The following is a 12,268-nucleotide window of genomic DNA, read 5'->3' on the forward strand; positions in this document are numbered from 1 at the left end:
ATGTGAACTGGAGGTGTTGAGCAGATAAAGTATATTATGCTCACTTTGTTAAATATGACGCTGCCCATGAGGAGGCCGTTGCCCAGGTGATATTAACGTGTGTTGGGGGCAGGCGGTGGGCAGGCAGGATCCTTGTAGCCTGGGGCTTGGTTTGGGGATTAAGCCTTTCCCACCCTTTTTGATGTGGGGTGGTATAATCCCATCATGTCTCTGATAAGTGACTTTGTATTAGAGACTTCCCTATTTTGTATATTGGATTAAAGGTTTTGAATCTACACTATAAAATGGGGACAGAGCAGGAGCTTGCGCTCTTGGTTCCTGGGATGATTAGCATGAGAGAGCAGAGAGAGCAGAGCAGAGAGCAGAAAGAGGCCATGTGGCCAGGAGAAGCAGCCAAGATGGCGGAGTGTTGAGTGAGAAGCCAGTTTGTGCAGAGTTTGTATCTGGGAGAAGGAAGGAGATGGGGAACTGAGGAGAATAAGGCTGGTGAGCTAGAAACCTTTGATTCTAGGAAACTCAGATAAATCAGTGGCTTTGTGCGCACTGAATGTGAGTGGGTTTTGGAGCCCAGTGTGTGTTTTTACTTGCCCGCCAGGTGCAAGCTAGGATTAAAGACTATGGCCCACCAGTTTGTGGCTCTGTTGTTTCTTTACCGACTGTCCGAATCCAATGCGAACCTGCATGGGCCAGGCTGCTGTGATAGTGGCCCTGACAGCCATGGCTCCTGGCCTTACAGGAGGCAAGAAATGTTTATCAGTCCAACTAGTCAGAACAATGCTCATGGTACAAATCACTTCCTCAATCTCCAATTTTCTCTTTCTCTTTCTTTAAAATTTAGTGTAGGACGACTTCGTAATGCTGTTTGAGCCTGTCTGAGAACATTACCCCGCATCAGGTAGCTGTCCTTGCTGGCATTCAAACATGGGAGTCCTGCTTTAGACATTCACTTCCAGGAGATTTTAATTCCTTTTTTCAAAAACCACAATAGATCATGTGAAAAACTACTTGATTATATGCACAGAAGACAGTGAACATACTTTTTAAAAATAAACAAAGAGCCCATTTAGTTGAAACAGTGCTCTGGATGGCCACATTGGTTTCCTAGTGCTGCTGCACAGAGCCCCACACAGTAGGGGGCTTAAAAGGACAAAAACACGTCATCTCCCACTCTGAAGGTTAGGAGCCCAAAACCCAAGGAGGCAGCACGTCCGCCCGCAGCCCCGGGCCGCCCACCCCCCCACTAGAGGGCGCCCTCTCCGGCCCCTGCCTGGGCCCTGGTGGGCGCCGCCTTTACTCCCTGGCACACGGGGACATCACCGTTCCCTGTCTCCATTGCCCGGCGTGGTGAGTGTCTCTGGGCCAGTCATCTTGGATTAGGGCCCCACACTAATGACCTCACCTAAACTTGGCTATATCTGCAAAGACCCCGTCTTTCAATAAGGCCACTTTCACAGGTCCCAGGGGTGAAGGCTTCAACAAATGTTTTGGGGAGATACAATTCAACCCACAAGAGTGGCCATAAGGCCCAGAAACACAGGTGAAATGACGTTTGTCCTATTTGATCATGTGAGTGACCGATTAATGCCCGTGCTTGGTGGGCAAGGAACGGGCCACCTAGCAGCACATGGACCTGGGCGATTCTAGTGAGGACAACACATGAAATACATCATGTCATTTCCTATCAAGCAACATTTACTGTTTATATCACGCCCAAGTCTCTAAATCTTCTGGTCACCCTCCAGACTCTGGGTTGCCATTCTTTATTTACACATAGCATCTTCCTTCTTCTGAACCACAGAGGCTTTACATCCAGGGAAGTTTCTTGAGCTTTCTTCTCTTGACATCCAGAGATGTCCCTGAACACGAGGAAAGCCTTGTGGCCTTTCTTCCAGGGGCCTGTCCTTGCGCTGGCCCCGGGGCAGGGCTGGCTCCTCCTGCCTGGCTTCTGGGCCTCCCAGGTCCTCTGAGATGCGGGCCAGCACTCGTCTGGCCCCTGGGCAGGGCTGGCTCCTCCTGCCTGGCTTCTGGGCCTCCCAGGTCCTCTGAGATGCTGGTCAGCACTCGTCTGGCCCCGGGGCAGGGCTGGCTCCTCCTGCCCAGCGGCTGGGCCTCCCAGGTCCTCTGAGATGCTGGTCAGCACTTGTCTGGCCCCTGGGCAGGGCTGGCTCCTCCTGCCTGGCTTCTGGGCCTCCCAGGTCCTCTGAGATGCTGGTCAGCACTCGTCTGGCCCCGGGGCAGGGCTGGCTCCTCCTGCCTGGCTTCTGGGCCTCCCAGGTCCTCTGAGATGCGGGTCAGCACTCGTCTGGCCCCGGGGCAGGGCATCTGGCTTGTCCCCTTCCCCAGCCGCCCCTTTCCCACGGGCAGATTACGGCCCCACACACGGTCTCCTGAAGCATCTCCACCTTGCTTCGCCCCAGGGGAAGGGGTGAAGAGGCCACAGGCAGAGGAGTTCACTACCAAGCCCCTTGTATGGGACAGGTGGCAGTGGGTTGGGCATTGGCAAGCGCCCCTTCAGCCCCACTCCGTCACTTGGCAGCCATCCGGGGTTTTCCACCGCCATCTTTCCCTGACGTTGTTGGCTTTCAGCACTGCCGTTGTGTAGTTTCAATAGCCTAAACTGCAGGGGTCTCAAACTCAACTCAGCATGTGGGCCGCAGAGCAAGATCACAGCTGTTAGGCGGGCTGCACTAGGTCTACAAAAGGCAACTGTTATGCAACGCTTTTCTCACTGCAGTTGAAAACAAAAAAAAATCAGTACAAAATTGTTCGGCGGGCCGCATGCGGCCCGTGGGCCGCGAGTTTGAGACCCCTGGCCTAAAGGTCTTGCCTGAAGCTCTCGGATGGTCCTCTAGGGTGGTGAGACCCTGGCTGCACTGGCCACCTCAGTTGTTCACTGGCCCCAGGATGGACAGTGTGCCAGTCCCAGAGAATGGTTTCTATGACAAACACAGATGACCCTGCGGTGTCCATGATCTGTAAGTCATGACCTCAGGTCACCAACAGGGCCATAGGGCATCAACCGCTCGCTGAGTCACCTCAACTCCTAACTCCAGACGTCCCTTTTGCTTCCCTGGGCTTCCCCCCCCCCCCCTTAAAGAAACAGTGCTATTTACTTTTGTGCGTGTGTGTGACATACAGAGACAGAGAGAGGAACAGACAGACAGACAGGAAGGGAGAGAGAGGAGAAGCATCACTTCTTTACTGTGACACCTTAGTTGTTTATTGATTGCTTTCTCATATGTGCCTTGACCAGAGGCTCCAGCTGAGCCAGTGACTGAGCTTGATCATGCCAGCAACCTTTGGGCTCAAGCCAGCAACCTTGGGCTTCAAGCCAGTGACCATGGGGTCGTGTCTATGCTCCCATGCCGAAGTCGGCAACCTCGGGGTTTCTAACCTGGGTCCACTGCAACCCAGTCCAACTCTCTATCTGCTGTGCCACTGCTTGGTCAGGCTGGAGTCCGCGTTTTAGAACAAGACAAGATCTCACTTTCTTAGCAATGGGTCAACAGGCAAGAATCACTGTCGGAACCGAAGTGAAGGTAGGTCCATTTTTAAAAACATTAAAGCATTTAAAATAATATGAATAAATAAACTTTTGTTAGTGTTATTACTGATAAATTATACTTATGTGTGAAAGACTGTCAGCTAAAATTTTTGGAATTCCATGAAAAAATACATAGTGAACATTTCACATGGAGTTGAGGGAGTCTTAGGCATTGTTTCTTCACCCTCAAAAATTCCTTCTAGTTCAGACTTGGATCCAAGCAACATTTCCTGAGTGTTTACACCGACAGCATGGTGCTGCTTTGAGGGTTTGGTTTTAGGAGTTTTGTACTGTGTTTGCTATTCCCAGTGCTACAGCCCTGAGCTAAGTCAGGGGAATTGGCTTCTAACCATGTTCAAGACCAAGCATAAGCCCCACCTCCTTGGGGACACTGCCAGGGCCTTGGCCCTGTGAGGCTCCATCCTGTCCCTCTCCGGGAGGTCTGCACCCTCTCCTCTGTCCCTGCACTCGCTGAACCCCACCCCTCGAATTGGCCCATGGGGATAATGATTCCTACCTTATAGATGGTTGTGGAGATTCAACGAGAGTGCAAGTTACTCTGCATGGCGCTTGGCATCAACTAAGTGCTCAGGCGGTGATAGCTCACCATAGAAGAAGAGTTTACCAATCACACCTCCATAAAGCTGAAATACATACAAAGAGGTAGAATAGGTATTGAGAGGTCTGTGTGTATACACACAGATGTAGCATATATTATGTGCGACTTGGAACAAGCCCCTTAAATTCTGACCTTTGTTTCATCAATTATTAAAGAAAAAGATTGCTCCAAACCTCAAGGGTATCTTCAACCTCTGCAAAGTCTCTATTTTTTTTCTTTTTAAGTGAGAAGAGGGGAGAAAGTGAGACAGGTTCCTGCATGGGCCCTGACTGGGATCCACTCAGCAACCCCATCTGGGGCCAATGCTTGAATCACTGGAGCTATCCTCAGCACCTGGGGCCACACTCAAACCAGTTAAGCTACTGGCTGTGAGAAGGGAAGAGAGAGAGAGAAGGGGGAGAGGAGAGGAAGAGAAGCAAATGGTCACTTCTCCTGTGAGCCCTGACTGAGAATCAAACCAGGTAAGTCCATATGCCAGATCGATGCTCTATCCACTAAGCGAACCGGCCAGGTCCAAATTCTTTTAAGTTTAGTGGAGTATGACCTCAATTTTCAGCACAGGCAGGAATATCTCATAAACACAAACAAAGGGGAGAGTTCAGATTCAAGCAACAGAGTCTACAAGGCGCTATGAACTACTTCAGCCACTGCAGTCAGCGGTTTGGGCAGAAGCGCATTAAGGTCAGTTGAAGCCCCAGGCGCAGAAGAAAATATTGGACCCCTTACATTATCAAAAAGTGTCAAGTTGGGGTTTTGCGGGGCCCTTCAGAAGTCAGGGCCCTGGGCACGCGCCTGGTGCTCCTGCCATTAAATTGCCTCTGGGTTTGGGCTCCAGACATAGAATTTAGTCTAGAGCAGTGGTAGTCAACCTGGTCCCTACCGCCCACTAGGGGGTGTTCCAGCTTTCATGGTGGGTGATAGTGGAGCAACCAAAGTATAAATAAAATGATAGATTTGCCTGATCTATGGTGGCGCAGTGGATCAAATGTCAATCTGGAACGCTTAGGTCACCAGTTCAAAACCCTGGGCTTACCTGGTCAAGGCACATATGGGAGTTGATGCTTCCTGCTCCTCCCCCCTTCTCTCTCTTTCTCTCTTCTCTAAAATGAGTAAATAAATAAAAATAATTTTTTTTAAAAAAAGATAGATTTAACTATAGTAAGTTGTTTTATAAAGATTTATTCTGCCAAACTTAGCGAAAATCCAACATAAAGTACTTGGTAAGTAATTATTATATGCTTTAACTTGCTGTAACTCTGCTTTATAAATTTTATAAAGTAAAGTTACTTCCCTACTTTATAAATCACCATTACTGTGGAACTGGTGGGCAGTTAGAAAATTTTACTACTAACAGAGATACAAAAGTGGGCAGTAGGTATAAAAAGGTTGACCACCCCTGCTCTAGAGCCTTCTTTTGGCATTTCCCATTCATGGTAAGTGCGTTCTTACCAAAAAGGTACAAAATGCACGCTCTCTCCTCCCCCCTCCTTCCTTAGAAATGAATTGTAATCAGAAAAAGAGTCGCTCTGATGCAAAAGAAAGAATTTGATGTTAAAAGTTTTTTCTTCTTGTCCTCATGATCACCCTCTCTTGGATTTTTAAAAAATACAAAAGGGACATTTGAATACATTCTCATATTTGAATATTCAAATAATATAGAAATATACAAAGTAAAAAAAATTATCTTTTCTTCTATTCTTTTTTTATTAAAGATTTTTTAATTGTTATTCATTTTAGAGATGGGAGACAGAGAGAAAGAAGAGGGGGAGGAACAGGAAGCATCAACTCCCATATGTGCCTTGACCAGGCAAGCCCAGGGTTTGAACTGGCCACCTCAGTGCTCCAGGTTGAGGTTGACACTTTATCCACTGCGCCATCACAGGTCAGGCCGTTCATCTATTCTAACCCCTTTCCCAAAAGTAACCACCACCCAAAATGTGGTGTGCATTTCTCTTTTCTATGTATTTACAAATCATTTATAAACATCTTTTTAAAATAAAATTTGGATTATACTCTACCGAGTTTATTGTTAGAGGGTTCTACTATTTCGTTTTCTCCACGTAACAAGTATGAAAGGTTTTTCTGTGTCTGTTTTTCCAAGCGCGTTTGTCTGTTGTATCTGTAACTGTACATAATACTTCACATGTGCTATATATAGTTAACGTGTGCTCAATCTCAGGAGCTCTCTGCAGTTCACGCGGCCGCTCACGGTCTCCTCCTGGAAGCACTTCTTCCATTGCTTCCAGCTCACTCCTCTCCCTTGATGTTGCTTGCTTCTCGTTCCCCTTCACCCCCTTCTTCCTAAATACTGAGGGCTCCCAGGGCTGGTCCTTGGGCTCCTCTGCTCTCTCGCTAGCTCGCCCGCTAGGTAATTTCACTGAGTCTCCCATCCTTACGTCTCTTGGACATGCTGAGAACCCTTTCTGTTTTATCTCCCATGAACTTGCACACCTCTGATTCCAACCCTCCACCTCCGTTTGGGTGTCTAAGAGGGCATTAAAAATTAAACGTAGCAAAATTAAGACTTGACAGCTGGCTCCACCCTCCATCTTCGCTATCTCTGAAAATGGCAGTGGCATTCTCTCCAGTGTTCAGGCCAAATGCTTTGAGCTCGTGACCCTCCTCTCTGCCTCACGGCCCCCCGTCAGTGATCAGCAGGTCCCGTGAACCCTGTCTTCCGATTCTGAGACTTCTCACACCCTCCGGTGCTATCACTCTCGTCCGCCTCTTGGACCTGTTCCATCTCTGGTTTAAGTGATTACAGTATCCTCCTAATGAGTCTCTCTGCATCTGGTCTTCCTTGAGTCCATTCTAATACAATAGTTGGACTGCTCCTTTGAAAACGTTGTCTGGTCAGAACTATCCAATGGCTTCTGATCTCACTCAGTAAGCCAAGGACCTATAAAAGGCCTATAATACTGTATCTGACCTGGACTTGACCTTACTATGCCCTCTTCTTACTCACCCTGCTCCTTTTTCTGTTCCTAGACAGTACCAGTCATGTCCCTGCCACAGGACCCTTGCACTTGCTATTCTGGAAAAATAAAATGCTCCTCTCCCACTGAGCAGAGCTGCCTCGCTCCCTCCAGGTTTCTGCTCAGAGCCCTTTCCTGAGCACCCCAGCTGCGCTGAGAGCACCTCCCCCACGCTGGCACTCTGAATGCCCCTTTGCCATCCACTACAAGTTTTAAGAGATAGTGCTCCAGTTTTCGCTCACTTATGAACAGTGTATGCTTTCTGCTTTGATTACTTCAACTCAATAGTTACTGAACTTCTACATAGATTAAAAAATTACCGTCCCCTTCTGGTTAATTTCTAAACGGTCAGGGAACACGGCTTACATTTCCCCTGCTGTTTAAAATGCCTTGATATTTTCTTTGTGGTTGATTGCATAATTATTATGCAATGTATATTTTATATTGTTGGTTTATTTCTGAGAAGTGTATGAAAATCTCCCAATATTATCATGAATCTATTTTTCCTACTATTTTTACCAGATTTTTCTTTTATTTACCTTAACACTCTGAGGTGAGGAAGTGGAAGATGCTGACTACCTCCTTGGTGGGCTGCGCCCCTCAACCACGTGCCCACCCACCCCCCAGGTACTTGCTTGTCAGCTATGCCTACTGGATGACTCAGTGTGTCAGTGAGGGGGTTGGGGGCGAATTGGCAAAAATGTTAATATTCTCAATGTGTATTATTCCCAACTTCTCTTTGAATGGTCTTTGGCTTAACTGCTCTTCTGTCTGATGTTACATTGCTACACCTGCTTTCTTTTAGTCAGCATTGCTGGTGCATTTGTTTTTCATCCTTAGGCTTCCCACCCTTTAATCTAGTTCCAAGTTGGATGTGTCTCTTCCAAACAGCATATAGCTGGATTTTGTGGCTTCCCTCAACCTAACAGAATCAGTCTTTTTTTTTTTTTTTTTTTTTTTTTTTGTATTTTTCTGAAGTTGGAAACGGGGAGGCAGTCAGACAGACTCCCGCATGCGCCTGACCGGGATCCACCCGGCACACCCACCAGGGGGGCAATGCTCTGCCCATCCGGGGTGTCGCTCTGCCGCGACCAGAGCCACTCTAGCGCCTGGGGCAGAGGCCAAGGAGCCATCCCCAGCGCCCGGGCCATCTTTTGCTCCAATGGAGCCTCGGCTGCGGGAGGGGAAGAGAGAGACAGAGAGGAAGCAGCTGGGTGCCTCTCCTGTGTGCCCTGGCCGGGAATCAAACCCAGGACTTCTGCACGCCAGGCCAACGCTCTACCACTGAGCCAACCGGCCAGGGCCGACAGAATCAGTCTTTTAATACATTCTATTTAAACGGTTACTCTAAAGTTAACTTTTTAAAATATAATTATAGAATTAACTACCAGGCCTATAGTTATATCTTTTCCTGGAGAACAATACTTCTCTCAAATCCTTTAGGAAATGTTAACTACATAGGTTCTAAGTCTTCTGCTGGCCGCTAGCTGTTTCCTCGACTGGAAGCATCTCTGATAGGTCGGGTGCCTCTGGTCCTGGCCTCCAATTTCCTCAAATGCTCGGTGATTTTTGGTGGTGTGCTCACTTTTGTGTTTGAGAACCCCCTCTCTGCTCACTGAAGTTTGCTTCTGATAACTGTGGGAAGGTTGTGTGAACCGCTGAGGGGGCGAAGGAGTCCCCAGCACCAGGGCCAGCCCTGGCCAGGGCTCAGCACAGGGGTGGCCGGGGGCTCAACACAGGGGCCGCGGGCGGCCACCTCCCTACCGCTGTCCTAAAACTCACCCCAGGGTCCCTCATGCCGCTGCCTCTGCTGACCTTGAGCTCAGAATGTGTTTACTTTGGGTTGGTGGTTTCATTTGGTCATATGTCACTCTGGGTAGGATCCTATCCGCTCTTTCATTTTTAGAAATTCCTAAAGATTATTTCTGCTGATGAAAAAAATTTTCTATTTCCTAGAACCATTATTGATCTGCTAAAACAAAGCGTTCTGTCATACTGTAAGATTCGGAACTGAAGGGAAGTTAAAACGCTGAGCCATTATGGTCACTCACCGGTCTCATCCTCCTTCCTTCTTCCTGTCCTCCCGGTCTCTTCATCCCGGTGGGGCGGGACGAACTGAGCTTACCCTCAGCCTGCCCCACAGACCACCCCCAGGCGGGCCCTGAAGCCTGGGCGGAAGCCCCCACGCAGGGCAGAGCTGCGCTAGAGCCCCTGCCCCTCCCGCAGCTGCACGAGACATCAGCGGAACCGGAACCACCACGGGCCACGCGGGACCGGGAGAGCCGACGTCAAGGAGGGTCGGGGAGCAGGGAGTGCCGCGTGGCCTCCTGGAGGGCGGGCCGTTCTGCGGCAGGGAAAGGGCTTTCAGTCGGCCCAGGTGCTGCCTTCGCTGAGGCGGTTGTCCCCGCGAGTGCCCGCGGGCTCCGGGCCGGCGCTCAGCAGCTGCCCGGGGTTGGCACTTGCCAGGGCAGGAAAGTGCGCGTGGCTGGGCTCCCCGAGGTCTGCGTCGGGTACCTGCTGGAGGCGTTGGGGAGCATCTACATTCCGTTTGCACTGGCCCGCCCTAGTCGCGCACGTCTCAAGGCGTTTCAGCTCCCTCCTGGGTCAAGTTAGAGTACCACCACCGCCCTGCTCACAATTAGGCTCCAGAGGAGCCCGCCCCAGTGAGCTGGAAGCACGTGTGAATTATTCCGCAGGCCAGGTTTGGAAAACATTAAAGCAACCTTCCTACCTTTCTTCACTGTCTGTAAACCTGATGGCCCATTTTTACAATTCCGGTATGAAGCAAGATCCAATAACAGCTATAATAAATGAAAAAAATTAACTAAGGATGATGGTGCTTTCACTTATTTCATTAATATTTTTTAGAAGGGGGTGTGGAAGGTTTCAAGAAAAGTGTAGAAAAATGATAAGGAAAGCCCGGTGATGGCACAGTGTATAGAGCATCAGCCTGGAATGCGGAGGACCCAGGTTTGAAACCCAAAGTCGCCAGCTTGAGCATAAGGGTCGTTGGCTTGAGAGTGGGATCACCCCATGGTCACTGGCTTGAGCCCAAAGGTCAATGTAAGGTATTTTTCCCTGCCGAGGAAGGAAGGGCGTAGCCACGAAGTGTGGAATAATAAAAGCTTTATTTAGTACAGCGTTTCCCGGACGATGTTCCCTGGTCCTGGGGACAGAGGCCAGGGAAGTCGCATGGGGTAATCCGCATGGGGGATATTTAAAGGGTCTCTACGGTCGAGTTGATATGATGTGGTGAAATCTCACTGGCTGACAGACGGTAGCTCTTTTCCAAGGACTCCTGGGAAGTTTCTTTTGGCATGCATGGGTGTGGGCAGTTCTAACCAAAGTTCCCGGGTCTGGTTTCTCACGTGACCTTTCCTCATTGTCCACCGACCTATTCCCACCTTTTGTGTTAAATAGGGGCGCTGTTATTTGTCAGGCTACTTCCTGCCGGTTAGGGGCATCGTGGGGAGGGGAGATTGGAAGGTGGTGGCTTTGAGGGGAGTCGGGAGGAACATTTGTTTGTGACTCCAGAAACTTCGCGGATGCGGTCCTGTAAGGATTTAAAAAAGAGGAGTAATGGGGATCTGCAGGGTCCAGCCTTTTGGTGAGCTGGAGATGGGTAGGGCCCAGTGGTTCTGACTGCCAGTGGTCCTGCATGGGGGCAAGCTTGAGGCAAAACTGCATGTCAGGAGTGGCGTACAAAATGGAAAGGAAGGGGTCCCATTCATTCCCATAACCGAGACCTGTGAGGGAACTAGAGGTCCAGAGTGTGATGGGAAAACAGAGAAGGTAGCCCCTGTGTCCACAGAAATGAGATGGACTTACCCGCTACTTGTAGCATTACCCTGGGTTTGGTGAGGGTGATGGGGTCTCCAAGTCCAGGCCACATCAGTCGTCCATGAGGCCTAGGAGTTTGAGCAATGGGCCCGTCTGGCTAGCTTGGCCTCCCATTTGGGTGGCTTGTCCTCCACGTAGAGGCGCTGAGGAAAAGCCTGTTGCCCAAGGGGCAATCGCTCCGCCAGTGACTGGGCTGCTTGCAGTTGGGGCAGGGCTTAGTGGGCAGGGGCACTGCTGGGACCAGTGACCCTCCTTGCCACATTTAAAGCAAGCTGCTGGTGGGACTCCTCTCTGCGGCCCAGACTTGGGTCGGGAGCCTCCTATGCCTTGCCCCATTGCTCTGCCAGCCTCAGGGCTGCCACAAGAGCCTGGGTTTAGAGAGTTACCTTCTGCTGCATGCGGGCCTGGTGAACAGGCTCGGCCTTTTCTACTAGTTGCGACCATTAAAAACTTTAAATGCCATATTCACAGGTTTCGGTTAGGGGTTTGTGGGTGAGAATAAGAGGAGGGGGGCTCCTGGGGAGCCTGGCACCCAGGTACGGCCAGAAACGCCAGAGCCAGAGGCAGGACAAGGCCAGGCCTTCCTGCATGAAAACCAGGTTGGGCCGCGGGTTCAGGAGAACTGCAAACCGGTGTAAGGGCCAATGGCTGGCGGAGGGTGACCTGGCGGAGGAGGGGCTTAAGAACACAGAGGAGAAAGAGGGATGGTATTTGCAGGTGAATGAGAAACAGGATCCTGCGGAGAGGGCAGGGGGCTCCTGGAGGGAAGAGACCCGAGTGAAAGGTCTGCAGAAGGACCAGAGAGGTTCCAAGAGAGGGGCGACCCCAGGGGTCAGGCAGGAGGGGGAGAGAGTCGAAAGTCAGTGAAGGAGGAAAGATTAGGAGTGGAGGGTTTAGGTGAGGTTTCTCTGGCCAAAAAGGGGCCTGCATGGTGGAACAGGCGGCAGAGATTAGGATGGGAGTGCAAATACTAGAAGCCCTGAATGTAAGGGATCTCCAACCAGTTCTCAGTTCTTTTGGTGATAAATTGGTGAAGATATTAAAATCAAAAGTCCCTTCAGGAGGTCACCTGGTCTGGTTATCCGGTGGGTTCTGTGGCCTGGCCACAGCGGAGAAGAACAGTTTCTTCTTCTTTAGGGAGGGAAGATGCTCTAGGAGCCTGTGCCTCTATGGCCACCCTCAATCCTCAGAGTGGTCAGAGATGAGAACTGGCGTCCCACAACTCAATCTCTGGCCACCGGATGGTTACGTAAAGTGAGTCACCGAGACGTCTCCATAGGCACACAGGCA

Source organism: Saccopteryx leptura, chromosome 8 (genome assembly GCF_036850995.1).
Source record: "Saccopteryx leptura isolate mSacLep1 chromosome 8, mSacLep1_pri_phased_curated, whole genome shotgun sequence".
NCBI lineage: Eukaryota > Metazoa > Chordata > Mammalia > Chiroptera > Emballonuridae > Saccopteryx > Saccopteryx leptura.